Genomic DNA, 14,255 nt, shown 5'->3' on the forward strand with positions numbered 1-14,255 from the left:
TCAGGCAAATATGCATCATATCAATAAACGGAGTGTTCCACATTAATAAGGAGTTTCTAACTGAAATAGCCATCTTGAAGACATTTTGCTGCTTTTCACAATCTTGCCTTCCTTAAGACCTAAGCCATTTTAGTTTCTGAGCTGCACCCCTGTAGAAGTGGTGGAAGATATATAGGGGACAGTATTTCAAAGCCGCCTTGGCATTCATGGCATTATAAGAACGCCATTCGGAGCTTGCCATTTCACAAGCCATGCGGTGATCAAGGCCAAGAAAAATATAGTTGTCGAGTCGTTCATATCTGGCGTTCGTGAGCGTGATTTCCAGACATAACGGCCGTGAATTGACTCTCAATAAATGTTGTGGAAGATACGATGACGTAACCAAATCATGACGCACTGAGGAGCATATTTATTAAGCAGAGAATTGCGTTGTCAGTAGAGGTCATTACCACTTAAGAGGCATACCAACAGATGTAAGTGAGCTTTTTTATGATGTCTGATGCTTGCTTTAATATCTTCAAATATCTAACATTTCCTTTTATTACAAAAAAATTTCCATTTTCTTTCATGTTTAACACGCGCTCGGGTGGGGGTCAAATTGCCCCCCCCCCCCCCCCCCGAAGGTGTCTTCAGAATGGTTTTCGAAGGGCGCGGCGAAGCCGCGCCAAATTTTGCATAGCTGTAGACAATTGAATAGCGGACCTTTTGGCATCAAAAATTTAGATGTACCCTGTAAGGTCTCTGACCTATGATAGGCCAAAGTCAGGTCATGATTTCAGCGAAGGCAATTTCTAGGGAATCCTTCAAGCTGATCCAACAACGGAGTGTTAGACGAAGCCATACATCTCTGAGATGCTTTCTTAGGCAACACAACAGTTGAATGAGCAAGTTACATTGACCTGAGGTCAGGTATGAAGATCACACCAAGGTCAAAACCGACCTGTTTTCTTACTCTAGGGCTTGCTGTATGGGATCGTTCCTGGTGCTCATTTCGAGTTTATTGATAGCAGGAACCGCATTATACATCTTCCATGGACTTCTTAGAGGTCAGAATAGGTCATTAACCTAAACTGACCCAAGCCAACGTTTTGTTTTAGAAACATACTGCCTAGCGTAATCTTTGTCGCTTAGTCAAATGCAAAACTCAAAGCAATGTTGTACGGTTTTGGTCACCTTGACCTTCAAAAGGTCAAACAAGGTCACTGACCTTGAATGCGAATGCGACCTTATGCTTAGAAACGGTTATCTAGGTTCCGGGGTCACTTTGGAGACCTAGTCTGGAACTTGACCTTGTTTGGCCTTTTTGCCCGAAGGTTATGACCTAGGAACCTGAAAATTTACCTAAGTGAGTTCACGTACAGGTCAACACACCCTGTAAATTCGGTGTCTCTAGCTTTCTTAGTTCCCGAGATCTCAGGGGGGTCAAACTGACCCCCTCCCCCCCACCCGAGCAAAGGGTATCTAGCCGGCTCCCCGGGCGTGTGTTAACAGTGATAGTTCTGAAGGGACATTGATCAGGAAATATAAAGACTTTACTTCCCAATTCGTTTAACCAATCCACAACAATAGTGCGATAACGGGGAGCATAGCATGCCATAGGTACCTATGAGCGCACTGTAGCCAGCTTACCTCGCCCCCCCCCCCCCCTCTCCAGGAGACGTACATCTTCTAGATATGAAGGCTTGAGCTCCATTAGCAGGGCACGAACCCGGACTACGCCCGGTGGCCTAGCTAAGATTTCACCCAGCAGGCGGAAGGGCAATTTGAACGACGCCCGGCGCGGCCGGGAACCCTAATCGTAGCCCAGAAGGTGGCAACCTTAGGTTTGCGTCTTTTCTAAAGACCAAAGGTCCCATTTCGATGTCCCGATTTCCATTTTCATTGAAGTAGCTGTTTTAGACAATTTAGGCTACCTACGAGCACCCTGCACCGTCGAGAAGTACCGCGGCTCCGGCCCAGTGGAACCCCGCAGCCCTCAGTGTGCCTTGCAGCCTCCAGTAGAGAACCACTCAGCCTCCAGGGTGGCATAGGGGCACCACTCTGCCCCTAATTCTCTTTCTGTGTGCCTATACTGCTTAATGTAAGGATACCTATGCTGTCCAAGTTGAAACATATTTTTGATGATACCGATTTCAGATACATTACAATGGATCACCTAAATCCGAAAAGGGCTTACAACTTACAAAGGATTGAACACTGATTGACCTGCATAAAGGGGTACCGTGATCAGTTTTGGCTCCATACTGGGTTTGAGTTTGAGTTTGCCAGGAGGAAGACGGTGTCGATGCGGAAGGAGAAGCCAGGCTGACAGAGCACTGAAGCTTTAGTATGAAGGCTCTTAAACAAGGCGACTGAAAAAGCATGTCTGTTTTATAAATTGTCGCACTTTATAAAAATTGGCAATGTGCAAACATAATGGATCAAAAATATCATTACGTTTTATGGCGTTTCTGCACCAACGCCACAAAACAACACTGTCAAAAACCTGGGCTTAAAATTGTTTGGCCCTTTCAGTCCTTGATGGGTGCCTCCACACGCTACGGGTGTGCCGGGAGCACTGCATGCGTGCGTGCGTGCGTGCGTGCGTGCGTGTGTGTGCGTGTGTGTGCGTGTGTGTGCGTGTGTGTGTGTGTGTGTGTGCGTGTGTGTGCGTGTGTGTGCGTGCGTGCGTGTGTGCGTGTGTGTGTGTGTGTGTGTGTGTGTGGTGTGTGTGTGTGCGTGCGTGGTGTGTGTGTGTGTGTGTGTGTGTGTGTGTGTGTGGTGTGTGTGTGTGTGTGTGTGTGTGTGTGTGTGTGTGTGTGTGTGTGTGTGTGTGTGTGTGTGTGTGTGTGTGTGTGTGTGTGTGTGTGTGTGTGTGTGTGTGTGTGTGGTGTGTGTGTGTGTGTGTGTGTGTGTGTGTGTGTGTGTGTGTGTGTGTGTGTGTGTGTGTGTGTGTGTGTGTGTGTGGTGTGTGTGTGTGTGTGTGTGTGTGTGTGTGTGTGTGTGTGTGTGTGTGTGTGTGTGTGTGTGTGTGTGTGTGTGTGTGTGTGTGTGTGTGTGTGTGTGTGTGTGTGGTGTGTGTGTGTGTGTGTGTGTGTGTGTGTGTGTGTGTGTGTGTGTGTGTGTGTGTGTGTGTGTGTGTGTGTGTGTGTGTGTGTGTGTGTGTGTGTGTGTGATCGGTGCGGTGAGCGAGCGGCGGTGGCAGCGGCCGGTGCGCAGCCGCCGCAGGTGCGGCCGTCGGCGGACGGCGCCGGTGCGCGACGCTCAGTCGCGTCCGGCCGTCTCAGGCAGCGAGCGTCGCCCGCGCGCCCGCCGCCATCGCCACCGCTACCGCCACCGCTGCTACCGCCACTGCCACCTGCCACCGCCACCACCACCACCGCTGCCGGCACCACCATCAGCCGTCACGAACCCCGGTGAGTGGGTCTGCCAGCGCCACCTGCGCTGCTGCTGTCACGAGCTCGACCAGCGAGGACAGCGCTCGGCACTCGCCGCCAAGGGGGGGGGGGACGACACGGCTAGTTGACCGCCTCACACCTGACAGCCATCGTCCAGACTGTGGTGCCCTCACGGAACGCCTCGGAGGCCAGGTGTCAAGGCAGGGGGAGGGGGGGGGGGACTGCTGACCGCCTTGTGAGGTTCTCGGATGGAAGAAGTGTTTCTGGTTTCGGCGGCTCTAATTCCAGCTGGACGTCCCTGCGAACTTAATTTTCGTCGCCACTGAAACCTGAACACATTCTGAGGCTGCAAGGGGCGATAGGCTAGTTAAAGGGAATGTTTCACATTTTGAGGTATTGCAGTACGCATCAAATATGATAAAAACAAGCTCACCTATAACCAATGGTATGCTTAAGAGGAAAAAACTCATCTAGACAGCACAATTTCTTCATTAGATATGCTCCCCAATGCGTCATGGTTTGATTACGTCATCGTACCTTGCACAACATTGATTAAGAGCCAATTGGCGGCCGTTATGTCTGGAAATCACGCTCACGAACGTCGGATGTGAACGCCTGAACAGTTACACTTTTTGGGGTTTGTTCGCCGCACGGCTCATGGAATGGAGGATTTGATTGACATAATTATGACGTCATGAATGCCAGGGTGACTTTGAAATACTCTCCCTGAAATACTCTCGCCATTGTCGTGTGCGTTTAGCTCAGAAACTAGAGGGCCTTAGGCCTTAAGAAAGGCGGGGTTGTGAACAGCACCGAAAGGTCTTCAAGATGGCTATTTCAGGTAAAAAAAGCTCATTTAAATCTGAAACACTCCCTTCAATACTGCTCTGGTGATTCGGGTGTCTCTGATCATTAAAGCTCGCAGCAGTCGTGCATAAACGTGCCCGTCATACGGAACATTAGACTAATCAGATAAGCATAGCATGTACGCTGTGCGAAAGGATCTTAAGTGCGGTTTTTCCAAACAGCCTGTTCGATTTGGCTTTTCGTTAGCATTTCGAAGTAATTGCCAACGAACCAGGCGGGTGATGGGAAGGGCTAGCGGACAGTCCTATACCCTCGTCGACTAGGTATATGACTATGACTTTAACAATACTTATTATTTTTTCCACTGCACCTGAACGGAGTGGTTTGTCTGCCTTGGACGACTTCGCCACCGCTCAGTCTCTCATCTCCCGTCGATGTGGCCCGCGATTTTATTGGTGATTAGGTGTATAGCTTTTATGTGTCGCTGTGATAGTGGTCAATCAGGCACTTCTTGATGTGTAGTTCAGGGCATTGCACGACAAATGGACATGTTAAAGGGTCGGTTTTGTACTCTCATCTTTTTTATTTTAATACAGTTGGGTCACAGCAGTTGTCAGCGGTGCTAAAAACGTCTGAGGCATTTTCAAGCCTCTCAGTTGAACGCTTTCGGAGTTACAGCCTTCGCCGTTCTGATGTTGTGTGGCTGAAGGCATGCATTCGGCAGTGATTTTGTTGTTGTTGAAAAGATTAGAGAGAACCATACAAAACTTATTGTGACGATGCTTCAAAAGCATTTCAAATTGCGTGTGTGTCGTGTTTGGAATCATCATTGCAAAACAAAGACTGTGGCACTATAAACATTTTCACTGCACGCATAATTACTTTTCTACGCAATTTTGAATCTTTTCTTATTTGCATGTGAAATAACATGGCGCAAGCCCAAGAATCTTTAAATATAAACGGTGGTTATGGGCTTGAAAATGATTGGAAAACAATGTCAATATACGGGCCCATGTGTCAGCGCGCCGTCCGCGGTCGGCTGCCGGCGCAGTATGTCTGATCACAAATCTGTTTTTTGCACCACGTGTTATGCCTCAATAAATTAAGCTAGTCGCAGATTCTCCAGTGTACGAGAAACCGCGATCATGTGCTTTAAGTACTCTACGTTATATGTATGCCTTTGGTGACTTCACAGTCATCGCTTTGTCAGTCTGACACCTAAATGTGCGCGAGAAATATACCTTTTCGAATTGTTCTCCTTTTCCAGTCTTTGTCTTTTCCCATGAGGAGTCGGAATTCCACGCCAAATGATTGTTCCAGTTCATGTTTTAGTGACCTGGTCGTGTTTTTTTAAGTTCTCTTTTCCCTTGATATGTCTCTGTGATGAAGCTAAGCCTTCTGCAGCGAAAAAAAGCATGTGCGTTGCGAAACGACATCTCTGGAGACGAAATCACATGCATGAAAATACATTGGCGCTTATACTTATTGCGCAATATGCACGCGAAAAATCAACATAAACACCCGCTCTCTTTACGCGTTAACTTACGGGCACTGTTTAACTTCTCTCAGCTAGTGCGGAAGAGGAAGGTCATTGCAGACCTGATCGGGAGTTTCCGAAAATTAAGACGAAGGATCAAGCGCTGATCTACAAAGCATTCAAAAACCTAGGTATTTGCTCTGATGTACTGATATTTGCTCAAGACCTCCAAAACCACTTGAACAAAAAGACCGCTTGATATTGACGTAACGCTGAATCCCAAACTAACATTCGCGTATCTCTAAGTCAGTGTAGGGACAATCGAGCACTCGGTCTCCTTATTCGGTCTTTCCAAGTCGGCACCGGGAGGTCAAAATTCAATCCAAGCGCAGTGATGGTGACATCTTTTGCAAATGTGCGATCGGTTTTCGAATATTGTGGTGTGGTCTGGACGGGGCGGCCAGTTCCTGCGCAGTGCGGGTCGATCGAGTGTAGCACAAGTCTCTTATCTAGTTACTGTCTCACACATTATCCGGGCAAACAGCTTCTCTCTCTCTCTCTCTCTCTCTCTCTCTCTCTCTCTCCTCTCTATCTCTCTCTCTCCTATCTCTCTCTCTCTCTCTCTTCTCTCTCTTCTCTCCTCTCTCTCTCTCTCTCTCTCTCTTCTCTCTCTCTCTCTCTCTCTCTCTCTCTCTCTCTCTCTCTCTCTCTCTCTCTCTCTCTCATGACAGCATTTTGCTTCATTTAAAAATTATAACTCTAACAACATGAAGAGTGCAGCCCGCTTTACTTTTTCTGAGAAACATCCTCCAAGGTAGACTGGACTTTCAAATCTTTTGATCACTAATCATTTGGCTGGTAAATCACTTGGCTGTTTTTCCTTGCTCGCGCTGCCTCGATCGACCCGCACCCGAATTCTGCTCGCTGTACTTCACGCTCGTGTGTGGACAGTTTCGACATGTTTGTAGTTCAAGTAATGAAGTATGTTTTGACTCTGCAGCATGTTCACCTAGCTTTGAGATGTATCATCCTTTGTTTATGTTTATGCTACTGTGTGCTATGTATTTAGTATATTTTATTTAACGGCCTCGCCTGTAAAGGGAGGCTGCTCTGTTGGCGATGGAAGAAAATAGATAAATAGATAAGTAGACAAATAAATGAATAATTTTTTTTTCTGCGCATGTATTCGAGTCGTGGTCGTCGGAGCTCATCGAACTTTTCCCTGAGCTTGAGAGATGAATAACTCGCGTTCCGGTTTGTCAAGAGGTTCCGCCTTATCGTTCCTAGGAAGGCTTCCAAGGTCTTTGTCAAGTTAACTGCGACAGTTGCAACATGGAAGTGTTAAGACTTTTATCTTTGGATCCTGGACACGATTGATTAGTTCTTTTGACGTGGTCTTAACCTTGCCGTGCTCACGTGTTGTGCTTCCCGAGGGGATCGTCATAACTGAGGTTGTTTGAACGTTTCATTGTAGCAATACGCACCATCGATGCACCCACGCGCTCCAGCTGCACAACAGGCATTAGCCCGAGGCCGTAACACAGGGCCTCGTTAACTTCTAAGCCGCTCCACATGAATAATAGACGACACCACCCTCGGAGTACGCACTCACCTCACCATCCACTCTTGCTCTAGTTACCCTGGCAGTCCACGTGGGGGGGGGGGGGGGGGCAGCCGACTACGCTGGCTCCAGTCATAGTCTTAAGTCTTTAGTGCCCGCTTGCTGTACATGATTCGTCGGGAATGGACCACGTCTTTCCAAGCAGTTGACAGCTTTTTATGTTTGAAAACTGGGGCAAGCTATCCTCTTTTACATGCAACTAAGAAAAGGATCAAGATCACAAAGGAAAATTTTCTTCGTGCCTTGCGAAAGTTCATAATGCCCTGATTATTGTTTGTTTTGTTCCATGACGCTTGTTAGAATGACATTTAATGTTCTAAACAGCTTCCTTTCCATTTTGACGTATAGGTTTGTCAAGCTATCTTGCAAGCAAATGGAAAAAACGCCACCGAAGGTAGATCTGCAACCACATAACTCGAAATTGCCAGAAGGCTTTAACTCCGAAGCGGTTCACCTGACATTTAAAAATGCCCTAGGCGACTTCAGTGCTTATCGCAACTCTGTGACTCAATTTAATCAAAATCCGTGGGATGAGGACGTAAAGCACTTGGCGATTTATCGTAAAGTGTTCCAGTCATTGGTGATGATTGCGAAAGTTCCTAATCGTGAGATCGAAGTGTAGAAAGGCGTGCTCAACAGCCGTGTACCATTTTGGGCGGGCGGAAATCTGCAACGGGCGCTTTTTCGCACTTTCCACATCGTCGTGCAATTTAGTGCGAGCGAACGCGGTGCAAGTCTGGCAATTTTATTTCCAGTTGTATAAGCCGATGGGTGTGGTTCTGGGCTAAGCGCTCTGGGAATTACCACGCGGCTTGTCCTGTACCTCCGCATAGCTGCGGGCGAACTACGTGCTGAAAGGCGCGTCGGGGTAAGGTCTATGGGCGTGCAATCATTTTCATAGCAGCCATAGACGATGACTGGCTGTAAACCCGGCATCGGATGATACACCGGGGTATCTCAAGCTTTCAGCTTTCGTCGGTCTTTACCAGTAAACACGTGCAGAACTGCAGCGAGCGGGCCACCTGGGACGTGCTGCAGGTTGGCTGCAACGGAGGGGTGACCATAAGAAGCAGGGGAGGTCAGAGGACCCTCTGCCGAACGCCGCTGAGCCTCCCGAGGCCTCTCTGAAGGGCCCGGTGTTCGACCGCCCTCTGCCCCGCTGGACCTCTCCGTAGGGCGCAGCTCAGCCGCCAACCGCCCCCCCCCCCCCCCCAACCCCAACCCCTGAGACCCCGCTGTAGGGCGCTGCTCGGCCGCCCGCTGCGCCTCTGAGACCACGCTGTAGGGCGCTGTTCGGTCGCCCTCTGCCCCTTTTAGACCCCGCTGTAGAGCGCTGCTCGGCCGTCCTCTGCCCCTCTGACTCACGTTGCTCGGAGCGGTGAAGACGTGTGTCAGCTCGGCAGCTGTAGCCGGCCGAGCGAGCTGGCTCACGCCGCTCGAAGCGGTGTACGTATATGTCGGTGCGCTGAGTGTACTGGATCTCATCAACACCGCTTAATGCACCGCGCCGCGTGCGTTCTCGTAAGCCCATTGATGAGCCATCGCTCGAAATAGCTGCTTATGCCCGACAGGAGACGTATGTTGCAGTTTTAACCGCCGCCAAAGTCACACGACAAATGACGCGCGTTGCAAATGAATTGGAGCGCGGCTGGAAACGTATGAATGGGCTGGAAAGTTTCTGGTTCGCTGCCTGGCCGCCCGCTCTCAGGATTGGGTGCTGAGCCTATCGGAGAAAAGTGACCAGCAGAGCGTCACCATGTCCCGTACCTGACCTGAGCAGGCTGAAATGGCCGTTTCTGGCCAGCGAAACGCACAACTTGATGGCGGGAGCTGAGTTTTGGCGTCTGACATGACGTCTGGAGTTCATCTGGAACGACAGCGATTCGCTAGTCACGGAGCGTGGCCAGCAAGTGACGTTTTCCAGGAGGGGGGAGGGGGGAGGGGATCTAGTGGAGGTTGTGATCGGCGCTAGAATGTGGTGAATGTTCTGTTTTGGGTGCTTCTGTCCACACTCCAGCTGCCGAGACAACGTTGGAGCTGTCATGTTGCCGTGAGATAATATTTTCCACCGCTTCGTCCTCAAATAGTGGCCTACAGATGCACGATTCATAAAGCGACAGCTTCATTGCTCATCATTTCCAATGCTTTATTGTTGTGTTGTCCCTGAATGTTTTTGTTGGCCATCAGTCTTTGAGGAATCCTGGATCTGGATCGTTGGACACATGCCTAGGAGCCCCGGGCACTGTACCGCTGCCCGAGAAAAGGCCGCTCGATGTTGCTTCATCCCCTCCGCACTCGCCTGCAACTCACCTGACGTCAGGGGCCGCTCGATGTTGCTTCATCCCCTCCGCACTCACCTGCAACTCACCTGACGTCAGGGGCCGCTCGATGTTGCTTCATCCCCTCCGCACTCGCCTGCAACTCACCTGACGTCAGGGGCGCAGCCAGAGCCGTGGCAAACAGCGGCACACGGTTGAAAAAGGGCCCTCAAAATCTCCGGATATGCCCCATTTGTTATTGAGGCCATGTTTTTCTTCGGTATTATATATATATATATATATATATATATATATATATATATTACACATTTCTACCTTCTATAACTGAAATGCAGGCCAGATGTTACCGTGAGATCAGTTCTGCTTTAAGTTTTCTAGGAAGTCAATTGACAACGTCATGCGCTACATGACTACATTAAATAAATTGCTGGCGCTCTTCATTTCAGAATGGTCCAGCGGACTCTTTTCAAACCAAAAGAGCTGAGAAACTTTGTCAGAATTTTTATCTAGGTGTTACAGAGAAAACAAGGATTCCGCGAACGTAGATTGAATGTAAAAAATGGGTCAGCGATTTGAGGAACGCGCTGTCTCAGGGGTCCCTATCAGTGCAAGAGATCATCTTACTGACATTTGAGATCACGGCCCTAGGCGGAGGGTGGAGACCGATCACGGCCGTAGACGGATGGATGAATATCCTTAATGTGGCCTACAGCCAGGCAGTCGGACTCTTCAACCATCCCATCGGGTCCCTGGTCTTTGGTCCCGAGAGACCCTTCGGCCCCTCTTCAGGCCCCCTCAAACACCGCTCCGACTCGGAATCACTCGCCGCCACAAGGCCCCCGTTCGGCACTGTGGCGCTTAACAGACACAGGAGACCCTCATGGTGTTAACGACCCCGAACATTGCAAATCGTGCACCCCGGCCTCGTTTTTGTTTGGGAAATGGGTCTCAAGGGCTCAGACGGTCATGGAGCCGACTTTTCAGTGTTCGCAGTCTCTGGCCGACTTAGACACTCGCATTGTTTCAGGGGCTCCTCAAACGGTGCGGGAGGAGTTCTGACGGATATTTCAGGTCAGGACCCTACGGGCCGTGATTTTTATTTGATCTGCAGACAGTCTTTCGGAACCTTATGCCCTCTAATCGGCCTCTTGATCGTCAGAACCGGCTCTTCGGGCCTCATTGAACACTGACTCTGGCCGACTCGGGGCCCCTTGACGACACAAGACCCCTGTTAGGAGCTGTGGGGTCCCAAGTAATGTAACTCGCTGGCTCCGGTTTTGTCCTTGTTTGTGAAGTGGGCCGTAAGGCCCATACTGCCACGGTGCCAACTGTGCGTTACTGGTGGTGCCTGACCGAAATATAGGCCCTTATCGACTCAGTGGGCCCCTGATCATAGCGCAAGGCTCTCTGGCTGGCATTGGGGTGCCCCGCCCTGCGGGCTGAGGCCCCTGAATGAGGCCTCCGGCTGACCTTTTGGGCCCTTAATCGTAGGCTGCGAGAGGCTCGAAGGGGGAGGGGCGCGCGCCCCTGACCCCCCCCCCCCCCCCCCCCGCCTGAGGTACTGGCTGACGTTAGACTTGAATTATTTTTTCGGTCGCCTGTCTTCTCGCTTGAGTTCCAACGAGCGGTGCCGCACAACTCTCGATGTACGCCTTTGACGCCCGCATCGTTCCTAGTTTGGACTGGCAACGGCCGTAGGCCGTTTTAGTGGTGTCTCGGTGGCGCGGCGGCATCACATGCGTGTGGGAGCCCGTCCCCCAGTCAGCACCACAAACTCCGCTGGTCGCCTACCGCTTCCGAGCGAAATATTGGAGAAGTAGCAAAAACATCTCCAGGCGGTTCCAGCTGACAGGAGCACCGCAGCGCCGTCCGTCCGGCGTGGTCTCAGGTGTGCGGCGGGTGTGTCCCACCAGCTGACAGGAGCACAGCAGCGACGTCCGCTCGGCGTGGTCTCAAGTGTGCAGCGGGTGTGTCCCGCCAGCTGACAGGAGCACCGCAGCAACGTCCGTTCGGCGTGGCCTCAAGTGTGCAGCGGGTGTGTCCCGCCAGCTGACAGGAGCACAGCAGCGACGTCCGCTCGGCGTGGTCTCAAGTGTGCAGCGGGTGTGTCCCGCCAGCTGACAGGAGCACCGCAGCAACGTCCGTTCGGCGTGGCCTCAAGTGTGCAGCGGGTGTGTCCCGCCAGCTGACAGGAGCACAGCAGCGACGTCCGCTCGGCGTGGCCTCAAGTGTGCAGCGGGTGTGTCCCGCCAACTGACAGGAGCACCGCAGCAACGTCCGTTCGGCGTGGCCTCAAGTGTGCAGCGGGTGTGTTGCACTGGCTGGAACCGTTAGCGTTGAGTCGCGCTTCAATGTGCGCCGCAGATTTCAAACGCGCTGCCAAGAGAGCGCGCCTATTCCTGGATGAGCTCTATCAAACGGCGTTCTGCCGGCTCAGTGTTTGCACAGAGGATGTTTCTACAATGGGAACACAAACCTCTCGAAGTCCTCGTTTATCCATTGACACCATACGGCAGACCCCCGGCTGGCATGTCTGTCGCATCCCTGCAAATGTTTAATTGTTTCCACGCTTTTGACACGGCTCTGAAGTGTCAATGTTCGCACTCGAAAGCTGAGAGAGAAGTGGCATTAAAAGACGGATGCCCTCTGCTCTCGACATCCAGGGGAATTACTTATATACTGCGTCGGTTTGTTGCCTGAAATCGCAGAAATGTACCATTCACAATGCGCCTACGGGCGCATCACCGTGTGCGTGCCATAGCATTGTGTATCGCACGAAACTGTGGACGCGCTCTCACAGCCGAGTGAACATGTATAAAATTACGTCAGGTAAAACGCGTTGACGTCATGCAACGTCTAAACCATCGACACCCCATAGTTATAGTATATTTTTCATGAGACATGCAGACGATTCGTTAGTTGAATTGCTTTGCTATTTTGGGGTTTGCTATTGCTAGTCTAGGGGTAATAGTCTGACGTTGACCCTGGCCAGCGCGCCCCTCTGGCTCGCTGAGGCTGTTCCCGGAGTAGCAAGCAATATCACTTAGCCCGGAACATGCAAATAGTAGATGAGGAAACCTGGGAAACACCCAGCGTTTGAGGTTTTTCCTTACTTGGTGAGATTAGAAGGCAGTATTCATCTTTTACAAGAGTTTCTTAGCTCAGTGGACGCTCTTATTTACTCAGCACGAGACATATTCTAGACAAGAACCAAACTGTGCGGACGTCTGGAAAGGCTGCGCACTTTACGGGCGCGGTCCCGGCCCCGGGGCACACCGCTCGGCTGACTACGAGAGTGCTGTAATCGAGATGGGCAGCCGGGTCAAGTCGAATTAAGCCGAGCGGAGCTGTTCAGTTGTGCGTGGCACGTTAGCACACCTGGCTCAATTGCTAGTTGAACTTAATTTATTCTGCTGGTGCGCCAGGTTCTATCCAAACAGCTGTACCTTGCGGAGGCTCCTGTTCTAACATCTCCATTCCGGCACGACATGCGACCAAGCTACTTTCTTAATAATAGTAGTAACGTAACAGATAAGACCCACTTGTTACTGAAATTACCTGCCCTGATTGTACCAAAAATATACAGTAACGCATTAAATGTATCAATAATGGTCAATGCCACCTACTTTATGAGTAAAAATGAAGAGGCTTTCTCCACATAAAAATACTGAACCACATTAATTCTACTTCAGTGACAAGGTCAGGGCCCACAACAGGCATTGCCTGGCAGGGGCTCTGTTCTGATTGTGTTACTGGTCTGAGTGGCTGTTATTCCTGACCGTAACACGAAGAAACACGTTTGTCTTCCCTCCATCATCCGTATTTTTGTGCATAGGTCGAGACCTAACCCGAAGCGAGCGAACTTCTCATAGAAAATAACTCAGGGCATTATTGAACACGTAAATATTGGGGTCGAATGTCTTCAAGCCCAAGATGTCTCAAATGCTCACCCAACAGACGGAAGCTCAGCATCTGCAGGTATGAACCATGTCCAACCGAGTGGTTTGCGGGTGATACTACAGCGATGCCGGTGTTGCCCGTCCTGCCCTATCTACCACACACACATTGGCCCCATATTTAGTGCGTATGTACTAGGCACATTCTGAAGAAACGTCACCGATTGACTCCCCTTTGAAGTGGACTGAAGCAGAAAAATCCATAATTTTGCATTTTTTAAGGGCGGAGATTTGCAAAGCACTCGCTGAGTTTAACTTGACCGAACCGACATCGAATCGACACCCTTTCGACGCAGGAGCTTTTTAAACTGCTGGTCTTCTGCGTGTCGCTGCGAACACCGCTTATTTAGGTGCCATCAGCGGACCGGCCGGTGGTGCTGCTGCTGGACAGCGGCAGCGGCGGTCGACGCCGGTCGACGCGGTCCCCGTCTGATGGACAGCGGCAGCGGCGGTCGATGCCGGTCGACGCGGGCCCCGTTTGCTGGACAGCGACAGCGGCGGTCGACGCCAGTCGACGCGGTCTCCGTCTGATGGACAGCGGCAGCGGCGGTCGGCGTGTCCTGCAGAGCTGCGCCCGCGCGGTCACTGGCTGACGCGACAGCGTGCCGGGCCTCAATACCGAGCCCCGTCTGTAATTGGTCGGGTGCGCCGCACGCGCGCTAATGAAGCGGTGATCAACTTGGTGGGCGTGCCACCCGCCGCGCGGCCGCAGCCAGCCGTAAATGCACTTGGTTGAGA

At 50.9% G+C, this 14,255-nt stretch overlaps 1 protein-coding gene across 3 annotated transcripts in view; it reads left to right on the forward strand.

Annotated features, from left to right (window-relative positions):
* The window catches only part of LOC119107483 (cAMP-dependent protein kinase catalytic subunit 1), a 168,531-nt gene that overhangs the window by 41,171 nt on the left and 113,105 nt on the right, over nucleotides 1-14,255 (forward strand). The window contains exon 1 of one of the 3 annotated variants that reach the window (XM_037230933.1): nucleotides 3,302-3,395. The exons of the other annotated variants lie outside the window; for them this stretch is intronic. The gene's annotated coding sequence lies outside the window, so the exon portion shown is untranslated. Of the gene's footprint in view, nucleotides 1-3,301; nucleotides 3,396-14,255 lie in introns of those variants that run through there. 3 annotated transcript variants of the gene reach the window in all.

Source organism: Pollicipes pollicipes, unplaced genomic scaffold (assembly GCF_011947565.3).
Source record: "Pollicipes pollicipes isolate AB1234 unplaced genomic scaffold, Ppol_2.1 Scaffold_6686;HRSCAF=7923_pilon_pilon_pilon, whole genome shotgun sequence".
Taxonomy (NCBI): Eukaryota; Metazoa; Arthropoda; class Thecostraca; order Pollicipedomorpha; family Pollicipedidae; genus Pollicipes; species Pollicipes pollicipes.